This window comes from Balaenoptera musculus, chromosome 10 (genome assembly GCF_009873245.2).
Source record: "Balaenoptera musculus isolate JJ_BM4_2016_0621 chromosome 10, mBalMus1.pri.v3, whole genome shotgun sequence".
NCBI classification, from domain to species: domain Eukaryota; kingdom Metazoa; phylum Chordata; class Mammalia; order Artiodactyla; family Balaenopteridae; genus Balaenoptera; species Balaenoptera musculus.
The window spans coordinates 82,160,097-82,182,493 of record NC_045794.1 but is presented as its reverse complement, the minus strand read 5'-3'; the positions used below and the strand labels follow the sequence as shown (position 1 = coordinate 82,182,493).

Sequence of the window (22,397 nt, the reverse complement as noted above, 5' to 3'; positions counted from 1 at the left end):
ATTCTACTTCGAGTTCAGCTTTATTTTAAGGAGAATTTTTTTTAATTACCAATTGCCTGTGCATTTTTACTATCATGAGCCATTGGCTTTCTCTTTCCCTCTACTGAAGGAGCAAAGTGTGTCATTTAGCTTTCTTTTGTTCCTGAAATAGTAAAAGAATTCTTTTTTCTGTTTCCTTTTATGTCCCTTAGATGTGGCATCCTGTTTCCTACTGAGCTTTTTTGACCCAACTCCTACAAGCTTTTGCTATTTCTCTATGATCTCCTCAGGAATTTGCCCTACATTCCACTTTCTGTGGCATTTCCATTTGTACTTCATCTCCTTGTGAAGTTCTTTCTTAAAAAACTTTTATAGTCCTTGCCAATATTTTCTTATTGCAAATATAACAAGTTGTGCTGCTGCTGCACTTTGGGAAGTGTTTTGCTTGATCTAATCAAAAACAGCATTTTTGACCAAATCAGTGTTTGATCTCATGGCATTCAGCTATTAGAAGTTCATGTTCAGGACTTCCCTGGTGGTCCAGTGGTTAAGACTCCAAGCTTCCACTGTAGGGGGCATGGGTTTGATCCCTGGTCTGGGGACTAAGATCCCTCATAGCACAGGCTAAAAAAAAAAAAGAAAAAAGTAAAAGAAGTTGATGTTCAAAATCACCAAAAAGGTAGATATTCAGAAGAGATTTATATATACAAGGAAACTAACATTTTTATTATGTTATTGGAGTTCTGTAACTTGTCTGACTAAATGCCCTATCTAGGAGGAGCATACAGTCAATAAAATCAGTAAAATTAAAATTCTTGGCAAAATACAGATCATGACTCCACCATTTAATTTGTTGTCTTAGCTAACTGGGAATTCAGTAATATATAGTACAAATATTTAAATAAAATGCATCAGTTAAAGCATTTAGGGAACAAGATATGACAGTATTTTATCCCATGCCACTTTTTTTCCTAAAAGATCAAAATTATGTTTTCAAACTTTCTCCTATAGTTCTACCAACATGACTTAAAAAAATTTTTTTATTATGTAAAATTTCAAACGTATACAAAAGTAAAGAGAATAGTATTCAGAACACTCATGTACCCATCACCTAGCTTTAAAACCTATCAACAGAGGACCAATCTTGTTTTCCTCCATACCAAGCATTCACTCTTATATACACCTGGGATCATTTGAAGAAAATCTTAGACTTATATTATCTCATCTGTTAATATTTCGTGTATAACTCTGAAAGATAAGGTCTTAAAAATAAGACCAAAATATAATTACCACATCTAAATAAAGATCAAACAATAATTCCATAATATTCATGATCCATTTGATGTTTAAATGTCCCCAATTCTCTGTTTATTTTTTAACCTTTTGTTTGTTGAATCAGCTTGCTACCAATGTAAATTATATTGCAATTGGTTGATAGGTTTCTTAAGACTCTTTTGATATATAAGTTCATACTCCACTTCTTTATATTTTGTTCCTTGAAATTTATTTATTGATCAAATCATGCCAAATGTTTTAAAAGCTCTTTTATGAGTTCAATAATCTGTTATTTAAAAAATGGCTTCTCTCAATATGAAACTCTAGTTTTAAAACAATTAAATCCCTGTTTAAACTAAAGGTAGTGCCATAACTGTAAGCTGTGTGAAGGAAGGAGTGGAGGTTTGTCTTCACTGCTGAATTTCTAGCACCTAGCACACTGATGAGCCACTTGAGACCTCTAGGAAATGGCCTAAACTCATTCATGTTGAGTATAAAATTCACTCACTTATTCACTGATTTGTTAAAATAATATTTATTGAGGACTTGCTTTACGTTAGACAAATACATGTATTTATGTTTATACAATACAGACATCAATTTCAAATGCACCTTAGTCTTCAAATAGGTATAAATAAGAAATATTCCCATGAATAGACATATTCTGGTTAAACTTACCTTTAAAATGATTATATCACATATAGAGCCTGAAATGAATAATAAATGAAAATCTGTCTTCTTACGCTAGTTCCCCAGAGATTCAGTGGCTGAATAGAGAGACCAAGAAGAAAATCAGATGAGTAATTCTTTCATCTATTATGTGCTGAATATCTACAACTCTTATGTACACATATTAAACATATTAAAGAGATTTATAATTTATTCCAGGTATAAGGTAAACAATGAGAATAAAAGGAAAAGTCAAATCTGAAGAACTAGGAAGACACATCAGAATTTGATGACAGATTATCTAAGACATGAAAGACAGGGAAGAGTAAGAGTTAGTTCCAAAATTTCTAGCTTTCAATACTAGAAGAGTGAGGTAGTAAATTTCAATTGCTATGTAAAATAGCATGTAAAAACTTTTCAGTATATTGCACCCAAATTCTAGTTATTATATTGAATACTAAAGACAGAAAGCTTTTTAATAATAATAAAACTATTAAAATAATTTGGTAATTTTTTACATAATAGTCACTATAATCTGTAGCCATAGAATTTAAGCAGATGCAATTTTATATTATACACAGATGGTTTATGTCACACTTTAGTTTGGGTAAAATATATTTAAATACATTTCCAATTATTTAAAATGTGATATTACGAGCACTCCTTTCTAGCATGCCTTGTGCAGTGGTAATCTTTTGTTACTGGAAATGAGCCCATTTATATTTGTAAAATGCCAAAGAAAGAAATAATTCTGCACTCAACTCTGGTTTTTAGGAGCAGATAATATAACTTTAATAATGTATTGAATAGGACTGAACTTATCTTCCAGACAATGCAAATTTGTTAATCAGAGCAAGTCATAGATAATTGAATAATGTGCTGCCAACAGCTTAACGGCCTAGAGAAACAAATAGATTCTCACTAGATAATGTATATATCTTACTGACTTATTGAAACCCCCCAAAACACTTCAAAGATAGTAGGGAAATCATAGAAGTAAATTTTCAAATCATTTTAGCATTTTTAACCATAAAATTCCTACCATTGTTATGACCTTATGTTATTATAACATTCTCTTTGGCTCCCTATAGAACACAAACCAATTTTAAAATATATAAAACAATTAACATTATCAATACTCTTTCCAGATATTATCACCACTGAGCTTTGCCATCTTTGTGATAAAATGTCAAAGTTTCAGTTCACTGTATTCATTTCTTTGAGGCTTAACATATACCAGAGAGCCTTCTATATATTATTTTTGAGCTCTGGTTTTTTAAATGGCATAAATATCTAGGGCCCTTATGGAGAATCAAAGTCAATGACCTCATTCTTTCTAAATCCGCAGTCTATTTTTTTTTTAATTTTATTTATTTATTTATTTATTTATTTTTCTGGCTGTGTTGGGTCTTCGTTTCTGTGCAAGGGCTTTCTCTAGTTGCGGCGAGCGGGGGCCACTCTTCATCTCGGTGCGTGGGCCTCTCACTGTCGCGGCCTGTCTTGTTGCAGAGCACAGGCTCCAGATGCGCAGGCTCAGTAGCTGTGGCTCACGGGCTCAGTTGCTCCGCGGCATGTGGGATCTTCCCAGACCAGGGCTCGAACCCGTGTCCCCTGCATTGGCAGGCAGATTCTCAACCACTGCGCCACCAGGGAAGCCCTAAATCCGCGGTCTTAGTGATGCTATGGCTACATTACGTGTCACTCATCCCATTCTGACGTAGTTGTTGGACCAAAACCATCAGGTCACTACTACATGCTCTATTACTCTTTTTCTTATATTTGATGGTTTTTTATTATAAACACGATCGCTGTACATTATAACTGCTGAGCACTCTACAGTTGTCCACTTTATAAAATGGATGTGTATTGAAAAGTATGTACCAACTTCTATGCCTAGCACTTTACATGAATTATTTCCATTTAACCACAGAACAATCCTGTGATATAAGCATAATTTTTAACTCTTATCTTCAAGAAAAGGAACCTAAGGCTCAGGATGGCTAAGTAGCTAGTAAGTGGCAGAAGAGATTCAGTTCTAACTTTATTCTTCCAGTCGTTCTTTCGTGAAGCAAATAAAAGAAACACTCTACTAGGTACTGTTGTGACAAAGAGATGATAAGACATGGCTTGCATCATTTAGGTGTTTAAAGTCTGGTGAAATATAAGACATATGCATACATAAGTATCACACAACATCAAAAATGAAAACTGCCATGTAAGAGACACCAGTGATGTTCTGTGGGAGTTTATAGGAAGAAGAAATTATTCCTACTGGGAGTACCCCAGAAGGTCCTGTGGAGGACATGGAAGAACAATGAAGGACTAATAAAATAAAGCCATGAGGATGTTGAAAATGAGGATGAGGTAGCCACAGGATACAACATGTAGAAAGGCTAGCATGAGCAAAAACAGGGCTCAAGAAGGCATGAAGCAGGTAACGAGTATAAGAAGGCATTTCCTTAATATGGAGGGAAGGGAATATGAATGAAGTTGGGGAAGAGTAAGCCCAATAATGGAGACCCTTGAAAGCCATATAATGATGATGATGCCTATGGTAACAATAGTCATAGTGGTAACATAATAGCAATAATGGCCGTTAACATTTATTGAGGATTTATCATAAGCTAAGCACTGTTCTAAGTATTATCTCATTTAAACTCTTAAAAACCCTATAAGGTAAATACTCATTATATAGATTCTCCTAATTTTATAGGTGAGGAAAGGGACCCATAGAGATGTTTTGCCCATGGTCACATAGGAGTTTGCTCTTTACTTCTTAAACTTAGAAAAGTTGCCAGAGCTCATATTTCATGGGCCTAAACCACCCTCTACTTACAAAATGCTATTAAAATCAAGGAAAGGAAGAAGGAGAATGCACGATTCTATTCTAGAGTATGTAACAAGTTAAAATGGACAGCTCTACTGAGATTAAGCATACAGTCTCAATAAACCTATTTTTTATCACCACATTTAGCTAACTCATAACATGTATTTGATTTGAGGATCACTGTGGTTCCTATAAATGAATGCTACAACCTAAGGTTTATTATATTATTGCTAACCTCTCTTCCTATATTGTTTTTATATTTGGTATTCTTTGTCATGCAAAAGCATTATTTTTATTATCCTGATATGAATTTAGTCATGGATAGTTCAGAGGATTGGGAATGAGTCGAAGAGATACCTGGTTTTGGATGTACAGTTGAACTAGCACTTGGCCTTGATAGGATGTCATAAACTTTTGTTCCCACTATTTTACTCAAAGCACATCTAAAACTACAAAAATATTGTTGTATTATTACATGGATGGTCCTAAGTTACTTATCTGCGACCCATTGGGTGAACTATGAGTACATAGTTATTTTCAATTAAACCGTGTTTGATATAATCCACAGCAGAAGCCCACATTTGTCAAACCCAATAGAGAAGAAAATAGAAGCTCAAGATACAATGCTATAGTCTATCCATGAAAGACACAAAAATTCATTAAACAAAATATATACATTGAGATTGAAAACATAGATACATTCATGTAAAATTTCAGGCTGTGATCATAAAAACAGGAAGGATGTTTTCACATATTAATACAACTATAGTAGAATCTGGGCAGACTTTGCTAACTATCCATGGACCTTAAAGATGTTATTTGACTGCTAGAATAATCCAACATAGAGTAGAGTATCCTGTGGACACAGTAGAAAGTCACATGTTGGAAAATGTTATCTGTATATTATTTTTTAAACCAAAATACGCGGTGACTATAGCAAGGTAGTGACACAAAGCAGTGTCAGTGTTGCTCTTTCTAATATCAGCTAGCCATATAAATGCTACTGAGTTGATCTTACTATTTTATTTTTTATTTTTTTTTTAAGATTTTTTTGATGTGGACCATTTCTAAAGTCTTTATTGAATTTGTTACAATATTGCTTCTGTTTTTTTATGTTTTGTTTTTTTGGCTGCAAGGCATGTGGGATCCTAGCTCCCCAACCAGGGATTGAATCTGCACCCCCTGCATTGGAAGGCGAAGTCTTAGCCACTGGACTGCCAGGGAAGTCCCAGTATTTTATTTTTAAAAATTTATTTTAGGAACTTCACTGGTGGTCCAGTGGTAAAGAATCCACCTTGCAATGCAGGGGACACAGGTTTGATCCCTGGTCAGGGAACTAAGATCCCACATGCCATGGGAAAAGTAAGACCGCACGCCACAACTACTGAGCTCGCATGCTGCAAACTACAGAGCCCATGTGCCCTGGAGCCTGTGCACCACAACTAGAGAAGAGAAAACTTGCACGCCACATCTAGAGAGAAGCTCATGCACCACAACGAAGAGCCTGCATGCTGCAACGAAAGATCCCGCATGCTGCAGCTAAGACCGAGTGCAGCCAAAAATAAATAAAATAAATAAATAAAATAAATAAATAATAAATAAATCTTTAAAAAAAATTTATTTTAGAATCAAGAGGTGCTGGGGTAAAGACTTCCTTCACTGACCACCAATTTTTTTTAGATCTATCAATAACTAATCACTATTTTATACAGAGAGTAAAATATTGTTTACAAGGCCAAAAGCAAGAAATGAAATTGCTGTTTTATGATGTATCTTGGATCTTAGAGCTCAAACTGGCTTAAGCAAAAAGGTATTTTTTCAAAGTATAAAACAGATTTTTTATATTTGAAAAATATGTAAGGGATATATCCAAAACTCTAAGGGAAACTCAAGTTTCAGGTGCAGCTTGATCCTGAGGTCTCAAAAGAGTACATTAGGACCCGGCCTCTTTCCCTTTCTCAGCTCTGTTCTCCTCCACGCTGGCTTCTTCCTCAGGTTCCAAAGTCTCTCTCGTGAGTAAGAATGCCAACACCACCAATCCTATATCCTCACAATGCCCTGTGTGTGTAGCAGGGGGAAGGTGGATTAACAAAAACCTCTTGTTTTGAGTTTAACTTTTATTGTTGTGAATTGGGCCATGTGCTCAACCCTGAATGAAATACCCTGGTCAGGAGAGCATAAGTGGCCAGATGTATTAGCTGTCTATTGCCGCATAACAAGTTACTATAAAATTTAGCCCCTTAAAACAACACGCCTTTTTTTATGTCATAGTTTCTGTGGTCAGCAGTCTGGACATGGCTTACCCGGGTTCTTCTTTAGGCTTTCTCACAAAGCTTCAGTCTACGTGTTGGCCAGGGCAGGGGGCTCACCTGAAGGCGCAACTGAGGAAGAATCCACTTCCAAGCTCACTTACATGATTGTCTGCAGGATTCAGTTCCTTTTGCGCTGTTTGCCTGCGGGCCTCATTTCCTTGCTGGCTGTTGGCCAGCAGTTTTCCTAAATTCTCTGCCATGGGCCTCAACATAGCAACGTGCTTCATCAAAGCCAGCAAGGGAGAGGGTCTCCTAGTAAGGTGGAAGACAGAATCTTTGTATTCTAATCATGGAAGTGAAATCCTCATGATGTTGAGGCATTCCCTTTGTTAGAAGCAAGTTACTCAAGGGGAGGGCCAATTGCTTAAAGCTCTTCATACCAGGAAACAGTAATCAGTGGGGCCAGCTTACAAGCCACCTACCACAGCAGTTTAGAGGAGTATATTCATCCCTGAAGATGATATGCAAGAAATTCTTTCCAAAGCACAGGAACTGAGAGTGAGTGAGGGGGTAAGAGACCCAAGAAAATTGGGGTCATTTTCAGAAGAAAAGGACAGATACTGCATGGTGAATACAACTGTCCATGACAGATTCCCACATTGGGCTCTGAGTTGTATAGAAAACAGAAAAGAAAGCTCTTTTTCTACCTTCATGACTTTGAGTCATTATGAATCTCAACTTATTTTAAATTACCTAACTACATGTTTATAAAATAGTATAAAGAGGTTTTGGTCTGTTAATTCAACATTTATAAGATGGTTCTATTCCTTTTTAAAACTTTGGGTTTATATTGTAATTTTCAGCCAAAGCTTCAATATGAAGTAGATTAAATTTTTTGTATTTGAAGTTGCTGAGATTGTCTTAGGTGTGAAGGATTACACACAAGTTTGAGGTCCAAATTCTCTCAAAACTCATCCCACTTTACCTAAAGAAACATTTTATGGTTGATGGGAAAAATGAAGCAAAACCAAGTCTTTAGCCCTGAATCTTCAAGATTTTAGTGGAAAGTGGAAATAAGCATTAACCTTGAGGTTGAAAATATTTGGAGGCAGAGGGTTTCTGTTTTATAGAAATCAGAGATTTATCAGTTGTCTTTACCAAGAAAGTAAACAAGTCTCTGTCACAGAAGGTATTTACCCTGCCCATGAGATTTCAGAACAATTTAAATTGTCAGGCTAAGATGATTGAATGAATTTGGTGTCTTATCTTTGTTCATACTTAATCACAGTGCATCTGTTAAAGAGCAACGAGTGTTAAGTCTGACCCACAGTTTCTTAGTGAATTATTTCAAAAATGGATTTCATGGATTTTAGACAGTACTTGACTGACTCACCAAGTTGATTTTTTGAAATTTGTTTATGACTCAGACCAATTATTAATAACATTATTATTAATAACATTAATAATTATTATTAATAACATATATTATTATTAATAACATTGTTGTATGTATTCTGTTTATTATAGGTAAATATTTACCATTATAGCTAATAATATATAGCTAATATTTATTATTACAGCAAATGGTTTTTATTATTTTTACTTATAATTGTTCAGTGCATGCTGTATGCCAAGTACTCTTCTAAGTACTGTCCATATTTATTAATTCTTTTAATCTTCACAGCATTCATCTTTAAAAAATAATCATAGATTAATTTCCTTTTCACCACTTTGTAATGCATACACAGAACACTTGGAATTTTGGTATTGTCTTTCTGGCAATCAAAGGTTGTTCATTTGCCATGACTATCAAGCTAAGTTTGAACCAATTAGACAAAATCTTCTCTATGGGAAGAATCAACCCCTTGTGTTAACTTCTGCAGTTGAGGCATGGCAAGCTAAATTTCTTTCACAGGAAATTCAGTCAGCTCTTCAACCAGAGCTTACTTTGGAAGGTTCTAAGAGACTGAGGATATCTGGAATCCCCTCTGCTTAGAGACTGTCCGCTATATTTACTTGGGTTATTTTGTCTATTTGTTCTATAAGAGGAAGGGTTTACAGATTTCCTGTATCTCCCTACTTCCAGTTTCTTCTGGGCATTATGCTGTCTCTCACATCCTCCCAGATGATGTTTGTATAACAAAAATTTGATTATATCTCTCTGTTCTTATTTTTCTTTTATTCTCATTTTATTGAAGTGTATTTGATATACAATATTATATGTTACAGGTGTACAATATAGCGATTCACAATTTTCAAAGGTTATACTCAATTTATAGTTATTATAAAATATTGGCTATATTCCCTGTGTTGTACAATATATCATTGTAGCTTATTTTATATATAATAATTTGTACCTCTTAATCCCCTACTCCTCCATTGCTCCTCCCCCACTTCCCTCTCCTTACTGGTAAGCACTAGTTTGTCCTCTATATCTGGGAGTCTGTTTCTTTTTTAATATACTCACTACCTTGTTGTATTTTATAGATTCCACACATAAGTGACATCATATAGTGTTTGTCTCTGGCTGGCTTATTTCACTTGGCATAATGCCCTCCAAGTCCATCCATGTTGTTGCAAATGGCAAATATCTCTCTGTTCTTGAGAAAGAAAATAGTTACTCTTTTTCTTGGCATACAAGTTCCTTGATTATCTGTCTCCTACCCACCTACCTTGCTCTGTCTCCTACGGCATTACCCTCCCCAGACATGCACATATAACCTTCAAATTCCAGTAATAATGAATCATTTAAATCATTTTTTTACTCAAATTAAATCATTTTTAACCCTCATACTAGTCCCTCTGCCTGGAACACCATTATATTAGTCAGGGTTCTCCAGAGAAACAGAATGAATAGGAAGTATAGATGGACATGTATAAGAGGATATTTATTATAGGAATTGGCTCACACGATTTTGGAGACTGAGTTCCGCAATCTGATATCTGCAAACTGGAGACCAGGAAAGCCTGTGGTGTAATTCAGTCTGAGTCCAAAGGCCCAGGAATCAGGAGCACCAGTGCTGAAGTACAGGAGGAGATGAATGTCCCAGCTCAAGCAGAGAGTAAATCTGCTTTACTCGTTTTGTTCTAATAGACCTTTAATGGATTGGATGATGCCCACACACATTTGTGAGGTTGATCTTTACTCAGTCTACAGATTCAAATACTAAACTCCTCAGGAAACAGCCTCACAGGCACATCCAGAACTAGTCATTTACCAGCTCTCTGGGTAGCTCTTAGCTCAGTCAAGTTGACACATAAATTAACTATCACAGTCATCTTTTTATTTGCCTCTCAAACTCCTATTAAATCTTCGAGTCACAGATCAAATGGACTCTTCTGTAAACTCTCTACCCAAGCCAATTTAAGCATCCTTGCCTTCCTTCTACATGTGAAGTATCTTGTACACATCTCCATTATAGCATTCATCATCCTGCATGGTAATTTTCTCCCCACTAGACTATAAGATCCTTGAGGGCAGAACAAGTTCCCTTTCCTCCCTGGTCCTAAAACAATGACTGGCACATAGGAGACCCTCAATGACTTAAGGCTGTATACAGCTTCTCAGAGAAGATTCAAACATTTGCTAGTAAGCCTTAAAAGAAGGGAAAACGAGAATGAAATCAAAGGAATTACAATTTTTTTCTGATCAGGTATGGCCTATATATTTTTTGTTGTCTGCCAGAAGATTTTAGCATTTTAGGCTTAAATTTCATTTCCTATTTTAGACCATACCCCAGAGCAGAAGTTGTCAGATCTGTTTTGTAAAGGCTGGTATTTCTTAAGTGCTCCATGAAGTTTTTAGTTCAAAATAAATTCAAGGCCTTAGGGAAAATTGAATCTGAGCTCCTGACTTCCCTTAGCATTTAAACACCAAAGCATGATCTTGGAGAATTTTCCTGTTTGAATCTTGGCTTTATGATCCAGAACTCTGTTGACCCACAACATTCCACATTTCCTGAAATAACTAATCCTTTAGCTTCTTCTGTTGTCTGCTACCTCTGCTTTGCATTTCTGTTTTTGCATTTCAGAATGGCTGTCCTTTTATCAGTGGAAGAAGCATTTTTCTTATTGCATCATCTCTCTTCCTGCTAATTTCCATTGTCAATTTTTCTCCATTAGGAAAATAGATATGTAGTTTATAGTTCTTAGCTCAGAGGATATTTAGGATTGGAAAAATGAGATATTGATACTTTTTAGTTTAGAATAAAATCGTTAGGATCTTTGTTACACTATCCTATAGGAATTAGCACTGTTCACTCCAAGCTCCTACACCTGTATTACAAGATATAAAAGACAGAAGAGCAGGCTCACATAGAAACCAACGCTATAGTTATTTGTTGAATGTGCAAATTTCTCTCCCAAATGTGGACATTGGCTTCTTAAGAAGTTTAGTGGACTCTTTTACCAGTCTCTTAAAAAATGACCAGTTTTTATTTTAAATATGTTGGAATAAATAACTTAATAGACCCATTTGTTAACTATGAAGCTAGGAATAAGAATTATCCTTTCTTGCCATTCCTTGCCCCCCCTCTTTATTCTCTTTTTACTTTAAATGAATGTGAAGAGCAGACTGCTTGATGCTAAAGACCTGGCTATTGGTGCGTGTTAGACAAGACCAAGCCCTTAATGACATCATGGGACTTGGGATTCTGATCACTTCACAGTACCATGAGCTTTCCTCTATTTGTCCAGACTGCTTGCCCCATGCATTTTTGTCTGTTTGAAACAAAGAGAACTGGGCAAGGAAAAGCACTGATGACACTGATTGAGAGACTGAATGAACAACACAAGTATATGTTCTACTGACAGTAGAGATAATTATACAGCCCTAGCATCTGAATAGCTCTTTGTAGCTCAAAGTGGTTTTTCACATATGTTATTTAATTTTAGCTTCAAACAAAACCATAAGATAGGTGGGGTAAGGTGTCACCCACACTTTACTGAAGAGGAACTAAGCCCCAGAAACTTGCCCACTAGAAAGGTACTCTTTATATTGCTACATGCTCCATCCCAAGAATAGAAAAAGCAAATATTTACATAATAGAGAAGAGCCAAGATTCAAACCCAGGCAAACCCACTCCAGAGTCTGGGCCCTTAACCACCGTGCTGCACTACCTCTCACGGAGGCAGCGTCTTCCTAGACACACAGCACAGGCATCCACGCATTTCAGTCTGGAGAGGCTGAGCACCCATGTGGAAACAATACGGAAGCTGCAGTCTCTCAGAAGCACAGAAAAGCCCTTTGTTAGGGTGAAATAAAAATATCCAAGTGATAGGATTCACCCTTCTCCCACCCCTCAGTATTCCTTCCGGCTTCTTCTCATTGCTTTGTACTTCAGAAGCCAAGAATCATAAATGTAAGATGAAGGGTGGGAAGGAGAATTAGCAGAACAACTGGGAAACCCTTTTTAAAACAAACCTGCTGGTATGTGTCTGGGTAAACATTCTCCCTCCTGTAAAAGGGCAAGGTTCGTACCCTGTGCATCTGGAACAGAGAAGCAGGATAGAGCAGTAGGTAAAAGCTTAGGCTCTAGAGCCAGGCTACCAGGGTTCTAGGTCCAACTGTGCAGTTTTAAACAACATATGACCTTTCTGTATTTTATTTTTCTCCCCTATAAAAGAAGTGATAACAATAGTACTTCACAGGGTTGTCATGAAAATAAAATGAGTTAATACATATAGACCATTTAGAACCTGACCGTAGTAAATGCAGGTTTGCTATTATTTTGCATAATGAGATAATATTTGAAAGGCCTGACCTGTAATAAATATTAGCTCCCTTGCTTTATATATAGTTTAGATCACTGGAAAAACTCACATTCTTTGAAAAGTATTTGCCTTATGTCAGTTACCTTGGTGCTAGGATAAACAGCTATTTATTACATTTTTTAGGGATTAGCCAGTTTCTTTTTTTAACTCTTGTCCTGGGGCTCTCCTCTATCCCTTCCTAAATGTCATTTTCCTGTTTAACAAATTTGATAACAGTCACCTCTGCCAATCATTTTACCCATCTTAACTGTTTCATCAATTTCACCCTAGAGGCACCTCATTGAAACAGATAATGTTTCTCTTTTGCTCATGGAACCTGGAGTCACTTAAGCTGTTTTCTCTAATTCATTCTCCTCTCTATACAGTCACAATAAGAAGCCATGTCTCTAGGTTTTAATTCCTCTAATCTCAATTGACATTTTCTAAGTAGTAAACCAGTTTTCTCCACTGGCCTATAAATTACATATGTGCAGGAATGTTCAAAGCTATATCCCCACTGCCTAGCAAAATGCTAGGAACAAGAGATACTTTATAAATATTTGTTGAAGAAATCAGTCAATGCTGAAGGAATTAATAAAGTATCAAAAGAAGTATCCTACCCCCTCCCCAATTAACTAGAACCTAATTAAGAAATTATCTGAAATTAATCAGAATATGAATTGCCTTCTACTTTTAAAAGAAAAAATTAATTTTAGAGACCTAAACTGGTATCATGGACTTAATTTAATACAGTTATAACAGTTTTCAGACCATACCCTGGAGTAAGCATACATTCATTTCAGTGGCCTAGGCCTTCAATAGCTACACAATATACAATGAGAATAGTTATGAACATGTCAAAAGTGAGTTAGTATCATCATGCCCTTACCACATAGGGTAGGATATTGGCCTTTGAACTTACTCTTCCCACTGCCTCAAATTCTCTTTTCCTAAATACCAGAACAGCTTGTTCCTTCACTACATTCCAGTCTCTGTTCAAATTTCACCTTTTCAGAGGCATTCCTTGACAATTTTGTTTAAGATGAGTCACTTTCTTCTCCTATCATTCTTTATTTCCTTTTCCTACTTTTGAAAAACTTTTAAAACTAAGTTTATTGAAGTATAATTGAACTACAATAAACTGCACATATTTAAAGTGTACAGTATGATGTTTAACAATTAGATACACCTGTGAAACCATCACCACAATCAAGACAATAAATATCCATCACCTCCAAAAGTTTCCTCACATTCCTTTATAATTCCTTTCACTCCCCTTCTTTCCACCCCCAGGTATCTATTTTCTGTCAGTATAGATAAGTTTGCATTCTCTAGAATTTTATGTAAATGGAATCATACAGAATCTACACTGTTCTGGAGGGTCTGGTTTCTTTTACTCTGCAAAATTATTTTGACATTTATTCCGTGTGATGAATGCAACAACTATTTGTTCCTTTTTATTGCTGAGTATTATTACATTGTGCTGGTGTACTACAATTTGTTTATTCACCTGTTGATGGACTTTTAGGCTGTTTCCAGTTGTAGGCTATTACAAATAAGGCTGCTATAAACATTCGTATACAAGTCTCTGCATGGCATATGCTTTTATTTATCTTAGGTAAGTACCCAACAGTAGAATAGCTGGGCCATGTAGAAGAGGTATATTTGACTTTTTAAGAAACTATCAAACTATTTCCCAAAGTGGTTGTGCCATTATACATTCCCACCAGCAGTGTGTGAGAGTTCCAGTTGATTCACATCATTGTCAACACTTGGTGTGGTCAGCCTTTTTAAATTTTAGGCATTCTAGTAAGTGGTATCACATTATGGTTTTCATTATAAGTTTGCATTTCCTAATATCTAATGATGCTGAACATCTTTTCACACGCATATTTGCCATCCATATGTCTTCTCTGGTGAAATCTCTGTTCAGATCTTTTGCCCATTATAAAAATTGGTTTGTTTCCTTATTACTGAGTTTTGACAGTTCTTTATATATTCTGAATACAAGTCTGTTATCACATGCAATTTGCAAATGTTTTCTTCTAGTCAGCAGTTTGCCTTTTCATTCTTGTAACAGTGTCTTTCAAGGAGCGGAATTTTTAAAAAAATTTTCATGAATCCTAATGATCAGTTTTTCTTTTACAATTGTGCTTGTGTTGCCTAACCCAAGTTCAAGATTTTTCCTAAATTAGTTTCCTAAATTTTCTTCTAAAAGTTTTATAGTTTTAGATTTTGTATTTAGGCCTATGATTTTTAGCTAATTTTTATATATGGTATGAGATATGAATTGAAATCTGTTTTTCTGCATATGGATCTCTAACTGTTCCAGCATTATTCATTGAAAATTCTCTCCTTTCTCCATAGAATTGCCTTTTCACCTTTGTCAAAAATAAATTGATCTTCTATATGATGTCAATTTCTAAACCCTTTATTCTGTTCTATTGATCTGCATGTCTGTATTAAATCAATACACCACTGTCTTGATGACCATAGCTTTATAGTAAGTCTTGGAGTCAAGAATTGACCTTCTCTAACTTTATTATTCTTTTTCAAAGTTATTTTGTTCATTCTTGGTCCTTTGCATTTCTGTATGAATTTTAGGAGAAGCTTGACAATTTCCACCAAAAAAACCAAAAGACAAAACTCCTCCTGGGATTCTTATTAGGATTACATTGAATCTACAGATAGATTTGGGAAGAACTAACATGTTAACAATTTTGAGTCCTCCAATTCATGAACACAGTATACCTTTCCATTTATTTAGGTCCTATATGATTTCTTTCAGCAATGCTTTGTAATTTTAAGTGTACAAGTCTGGCACGTCTTTTGACAGTTCATTCCTTAGAATTTCATGTTTTTGATGCTATTGTAAATTGTGATTTTTTTATTTCAAGTTCTGATTGTTTATTGTTAGTATATAGAAATACAAATGATTTTCGATATTGATCTTATAGTCCTTATATCTTATATCTTATTGATCTTATATCCTATTGATCTTGTTAATCTCATTTATTCTGTAGCTTTTATGTGAATCTCATGAGATTTTATATACAGATAATCATGTCATATGTGAACATAAACAGTTTTACTTCTTCCTTTCCAACCTGTATGCATGTTATTTATTTTTCGTGATTTATTGTGCTGACTAGAACCTCCAGTACAATGTTAGATAGAAGTGGTGAGAGTGGACATCCTTGCCCTGTTTCCTGAACATAGCAAGAAAGCATTCAGTCTTTCATGGTTAAGTGTGGTGCTAGCTATAGGTCATTTATCCCAGAGAAATGTAAACTTATTTTCACGTAAAAAACCTATACAAAAATGTTTATAACAGCTTTATTCATAAGAGCCAAAAACTGGAACCAACTCAGATGTCCTTCAATGGCTGAATCATTAAGCAAGCTATCATACACCAATACCATGGAATAGTCCTCAGCAGTCAAAGGAATGACCTATTGACAAGCAGAATAATTTTTATGGATTTCAAGGGAATCATGCCAAATGAAAAAAAACCAATCCCAAATGTATATACTGTATGATTCCATTCATATAATATTCTTGAAATGACAAAATGATAGAGATGGAGAACAGATTAGTAGTTGCCAGAGGTTAAAGAGTGCACAGGGAGAGAGATGGCCATGGCTATGAAAAGATAGCAGAAGGGTTCCTTGTAGTGGTACTGTCTTTATCTTGACTGTAGTGATGGTCACACAATGTGATAAAATTGCATAGAACTAAACATATACACACACAGACAAATGAGTGCATGTAAAACTGGTGAAATATGAATAATAATGGATTTTATCAATGCCAACTATCTGGTTGTGATATACTACCGTTGTACAAGATGTTACCATTGGGGAAAACTGGGTGAGTCTATACAGAATCTCTTTCTTACTGTGTCTTATAACTGCATGAATATACAATTATCTCAAAATACGAACTTTTAAAAAAGAAAATGAAAAGTTGAGCCTAGAGATATCAGGCAAAGAACTGAATAAAATATCGTGTATCCACAGTGTGGACTATTATGCAGCTATTTAAAAGAACAAATTGGAGCTTATTTACTTGTTAGAATTTCATAAAGCTTTGTCAAACGAGAAAAGTAGAGTTCAGAAACGTGTGGTAAGATTCTATTTTTAAGAAACAATATCCAAAAATACCCCTACATATACTTCTCATGCATGTGTATATATATATATATATATATATATATATATATATATATATATATATATATATATGCGTATGTATTTGTACATAGCTGTGAGGTGTGTGTGTGTGTGTGTGTGTGTGTGTGTGTGTGATTCGGCAATGGATAAATACATGTGAAGATACATACTAGTTTGTTAACATGATTTACCTTGATGAGAGAATGGATGATACGGATGGTTTGGAGGGACTGGGGGAAGGAGTAACCAAGAAAAATAGAAAAAGAAAAAAAAATAGAGCACTAAAAATACTAATACATAAAACAATAACAATGTATTTTGATATGCAATTATGTGTGTGTTTTGTGTTGTTATAAATTTATAGAAAATTTAAGAACTGTTATATTATTTTTATTTTATTATTATTATTCAATAACTGTAAATTATACAGATATAATTTACATATCATTCAATTCACCCAAAGTGTATAATTCAGTAGTTTGTAGTATATTCGGAGTTGTACAATGATCACCACAGTGAATTTTAAAACATTTTTATCACCCTAAAAAGAAACACCATATCCATCAACAGTCATTCCCCTTTTACTCCCAATTCCCCATCCCTATCACGAGGCAACCACTAATCTATTTTGTTTCTTTAGATTTGCCTATTATGGATATTTCATATAAATGGAATCATAAAATATACAGTATTTTGTGACTGGCTTCTTTCACTTAGCACGTTTTCAAGGTTTATCCATGTCGTAGTATCTATCAGCATTTTATTTCTTTTTATTGCCAAATAATATTCCATTTTATGGATATATTACATGGTATTTATTCATTCATGGGTAGAGCCTTGACCAGGTGCATAGTCATCCGGGGATGATAATGATTATAGCAGAGTCCTCTTTGTATCTTTCCCTAATCTTTCTGTTAAGCTGTCTGCCTCATTTGGTATCACGCTCAGGTATTAGCTTTCCCTAATTGCCAGCTGGATGCTCTCTTGTTTTTGACAATTCCCTTATATACAAATTGCTCCAGAGTCTGCTCCAATTACATTTGGGCAGGAGTAGTTTTTGAGGCCAGTCTTTGAAGTTTGGTCTTACCCCAAGAGGGCATTTCTTAACTATGTCTTTCCCTTGTTCTCTAAAACTATCTGGCTACCATTTAGCTTTAGCTTGTTGTCCTAATGCCTCCTTTTAATCGCTTACCCCAAAATCTCCATTGTTTTTAATAATCACCTTAAGCTTGAACTTCCTCATACTCTATTTCAAATAAAATCAATTCCTTGAGATAGAGCTGTCTGTATTTAAGGACCTTTTGGCAAAATCTTTGAGCCACTGCTCTGGGCACTGGGCAGGGATGGTAGCCCCTGGTCTTCTCATCTCAGCCTGCCTTTCTGGACATGCAACTTCAGCCCTACAAGCAAGCTGGAATGAGGGCAATCAGGGCCTCACTATTCTTGGCCTCCCACAAGTAGGATAGAGCTTCCACTTTGTGAATAGAGGCTGCATGGACAAAGGGAGCGCTTGACCTCTCAGCTGTATTCACCAGGAATTTAACTTCTATAACTTGAAGTTGGAGGGTATTAGAAATGCTGCTGGCCTGCCCCTTTAGATAAGATACCATATCCCTTGGATGGGCTGTGAGGAGAGAGGAGCCCATCCTCTTGGGCACACCCACCCAGAGTGGAGCTTCTTTCAAGCTGAGCTAGGGAAGGAAGGATGGGAGGGAACAAGTCATGGCTCAAGTGCCATAGACTCTCTCTGTTCTTACCAAGTTTTAGTAGATTTTCTTGAATAAATCTTTCTTCATCCTCTGTATGTTCTTAGGACAATTTCCAGAGACTTTAAATGGTGGTTTTGTTTTTTATTTATACAATTTTTTCCAGTTATGTTTGTTTGGCTGGGGAGAAGGTCCATGGAGCTCCTCACCTTGCCATTCTGGAAGTGGAACCCCCAGAATTATTTTTTAAAAGACTATGCAAAAGAAATTCCTGGTTTCATCACATACACTGAACTTCAGTTTCCTTATCTGTAAGTGGGGCTAATAATCCACACCACACTGCCTGGAACATAGTAGCCCTGAGTAAGAACTGTTAGTTCTTCTTTCCCTCCTCTTATCTCCCATTTGGAACTTAAAGAAGTTCTAGTTGAATAAAGAGGCCTGCCCAATAATGTGATGTCATGCTTAAGAATTTTAAGACTCCAAGAAAGTATTACAAGTAAAGTAAGAAATATATGTAAACACTATTTAAAAAGTGATCTTCAGACCCAAACAAGGGTTCTTTCAGTGGTTTGGCTCATGAGAAAATACTTTAACAAAACCAGAAACAGCATGATTCAAGGTCTCATTCTTCTTCCTTCCTCTCCCTCACCACCTCTCCCTACCCCAGTTTCTCCCAATTTACTTCCCCACTGCATTAAAACCTTTCACCAACATATGAGAATTACTGAGTTGAAACTGAATGATTGAATAGTTAAAAGAATAAAATTCAGTCAGTCTATATAAAGATTTGTAAAGTGATTAGTAACCAGTATTCTCTCTGAGCTGTTTCTGTACAGCAGCCTGGACCTTGAAATAAGCTGTCTCTCTCTCTCTCATACTCTCATTCTCACTCTCACTCTCTCTCTCTCTCCTTCTCTCTCTCTTTCTTTTAAGAAATGAAAATCTCTTGAAAGCCATTTCCAATGTCATGTGTTCATTCATTTAACAAAGGCAAGTTAATGCCTAGAATGTGTGTAGCACTCTTCTAGGTACTTGGTGCCTGGTTTGCATCTTAGAAGATGAGATGAGATTTGAGGAGCTGGCCAATCAGCATATGCTTTACCAAACCAAAAAATTATTGTCATGTTTGCTCGATCTTTGTGTAGCTTATCCATAGCTTAAAATGATCAGGAGGAACAATGTGGATGTGACCCTAGGAGAGGCTGTAATTGATGCCTACCTTTAACTCTACCGTGTACCAGCTTTAGAGCTGGCCAAGGACAAATAGTGTCTTGCTATCAACTTCTCATATAGGTAATATTGAGCAACCTGAATTCCTTAAAACAGATTCCTAAACTGCTACAAACTTTTTGACCTTCTTAAGAGATCTAGAACCCAATCGTTTCTATTTAAAAACCTAGATATCTTCTTTTAAATAAAAAATTCAGAGACTTGAAAAAATTTAAATCTGAAACTAGGAAGATTTTATATAGTTTGGATTGTGAAATGAAAATTACATTATTTTGCTTAGCAGGTGCATAAAGAATCCTTACTACTTTTAATATTAGCAAGACATAGTCCTACATTCAAGAAATACATCTTGTACACAAATAACTATAATGTTAGACAAAAAATATTTGTTATAATAGACGGTATGTAAATGCCACTTAAAACATTCCTGTTAGGGGGACTAGAAAGAGTTTCATAAAGGAAATATCATCTGATCCAAAGCCAAAGAAGAGGCATAAATGTGGGGACATAATAAAAGAAACCCAAGTATGTTACAGGCTGCCATTAAAGACCAGCCAGTAATCCCACGTGCTTGGAGCACTGGGGGAACGGAAATAAAATTAGAAGATTTGTAGTAATCATGAAGACCCCAAAATGTCATCAAAGGAGTTGGGAGTTTATTTGAAGCCAGTTGAAACCATGCAAGAGTTTCGAAATAAGGAGTGATAATCAAAATTGTCTTAAAGAGATTATTCCGACATCCACGTATAAACTAGATTTTAAAAAATCAGAGGTAAGAAGACAAACACAGAGGCCATAGTTGTATTACACCAGGTGGGCCTGAACTAAGAGAGCAAAATCACACTAGATGTCAGTTCCATAAATATGAAAGAGGAATTCGAATCAAGGAAATGGATGCAAGAGATACTACGATGAGGGATGAGTGGAACTTGGGAACTGATGTCAGCGGTGAGAGAGGGAGTGCAAGATGTTTTGCAGTTTAATGTCTGTGTGCTAGGGAGGTTGACAATGTTCTTCAAAAGAGAAAGGTAACAGAAAGATAAGATTTGGGGAAAGAAGGAAAGTCATGTTTCATTTATTCAATAAATATTTGCTGAGCACTTACTATGTGCCAGGACTGTTCTGGGGGGATGAGAGTTATCTTTAATTTTTAAAACACTTTATGTGTTAAAGGCAGTGTTCCCAGTCTGTGTGACTCCAAAGGCAGAGCTGGATTGAGTGAGTAGGAGTCAGCCAGGAAGTAAAATACCTTTCTAATAAATGGAGGCTTCTTGATAAGTAGTAAGAGCTCTGTTACAGGCAGTATTCAAGCCTAAATTGGATGATATTCTTACAGGAACACTGTGACAAGGGATTCCTGCATTAAGAGAGAGGGTAGACTAACCTCTCTGCAAGTTCTCTCTCAATCTTAAGTAAGAGTCTATTCGTTCCATGATCTACTCCTATGGGTTCTATTATTAATCTCTGGTTTCTCTCAATTATTAAATAAATTAGTCTGTCTGCCATTCAGTAAAACTCACACATTTACATCTGTTATTCTTAAATTATTTTTGGTTAGGGTTCTTCTTTTTTATAAAAAATTCTACCCAGTAATGTTACCTCTGTAGCTAATTTAGAATGTCAACCCTGGTAGACTGGGTTATAAATATCAGAGAGGAAAAGGATTTCTTGTGCCTAATAATATTTTTGTTTGGAAGAAGCCTCGCAAACGAGAAATGAATTATCTTGACTTCAAGATTGCGATGCAGTTTCTGTATTTTGCAGCAATTCAAGAAGAAAAAAATTCCTCAGAGTGGTTCATTTTGATACAGCAAGGTAAAGAAAGAGAATAATTGTTCTCCAAACACTGTAAAGCTTTAGATCAGAAACATTTATCTGTGCTGCATTTAAAAAAAAAGAAAGGGAAGGAAAGGAAAGACGAGCAAAAAGGGAACCTGTCGGGAGCTCCCCTATAAGCTATAGTTAAAGCTCTGCATTTCCTGGTGTTTCTTTTGAAACGTAAAATTCCACAACAAATAGCTCTGTAACGTATAACCAGTATGAAGATTCAATTCAGATTTAAGCACTTTGGTTTGCTTTTGAATCTTGCTATTTTCTGCATTTGTTTTGACTGCTCTCATCATTCAAGATTGACGGTTGGATGGGTGTGTAGGAGGAAGCAGCAGCAGCAGGCTTACAGCTCGCAGACAAAAAAAATCTGCCTTATCTGATGGCTATTATTGAAAATGCGAGGTGTAGCCTGGGCTGGGTAATGAAGGGGAGCGAGCGAGGGGGAGCAAGGAGCATGGAGCTGCATACTGATGAGTGTAGGAGTACTTGATAAAAAGAATTCTGGCTGCTGGCCGTGCATTGCTCGTTGTGGAGTACTCCAACAACCACATAGAATGCAGACCAGCCTAAGCTGACAGCTTGATATGCCTTCTTCTGCTGCCTGGTTTTGGGGGCTGTGTGACGTACTGGTCGGTAGTAAAGATTAATATGTAAGAAATGTGGAGCTAGGATCAAGTCATACTCCACAGCCTGCCTGGCAAAC

At 35.9% G+C, this 22,397-nt stretch overlaps 1 protein-coding gene across 3 annotated transcripts in view; it reads left to right on the top strand.

The window, feature by feature from the left end:
* The window catches only part of ANKS1B (ankyrin repeat and sterile alpha motif domain containing 1B), a 953,137-nt gene that overhangs the window by 530,561 nt on the left and 400,179 nt on the right, over window positions 1-22,397 (top strand). The window lies entirely within an intron of this gene.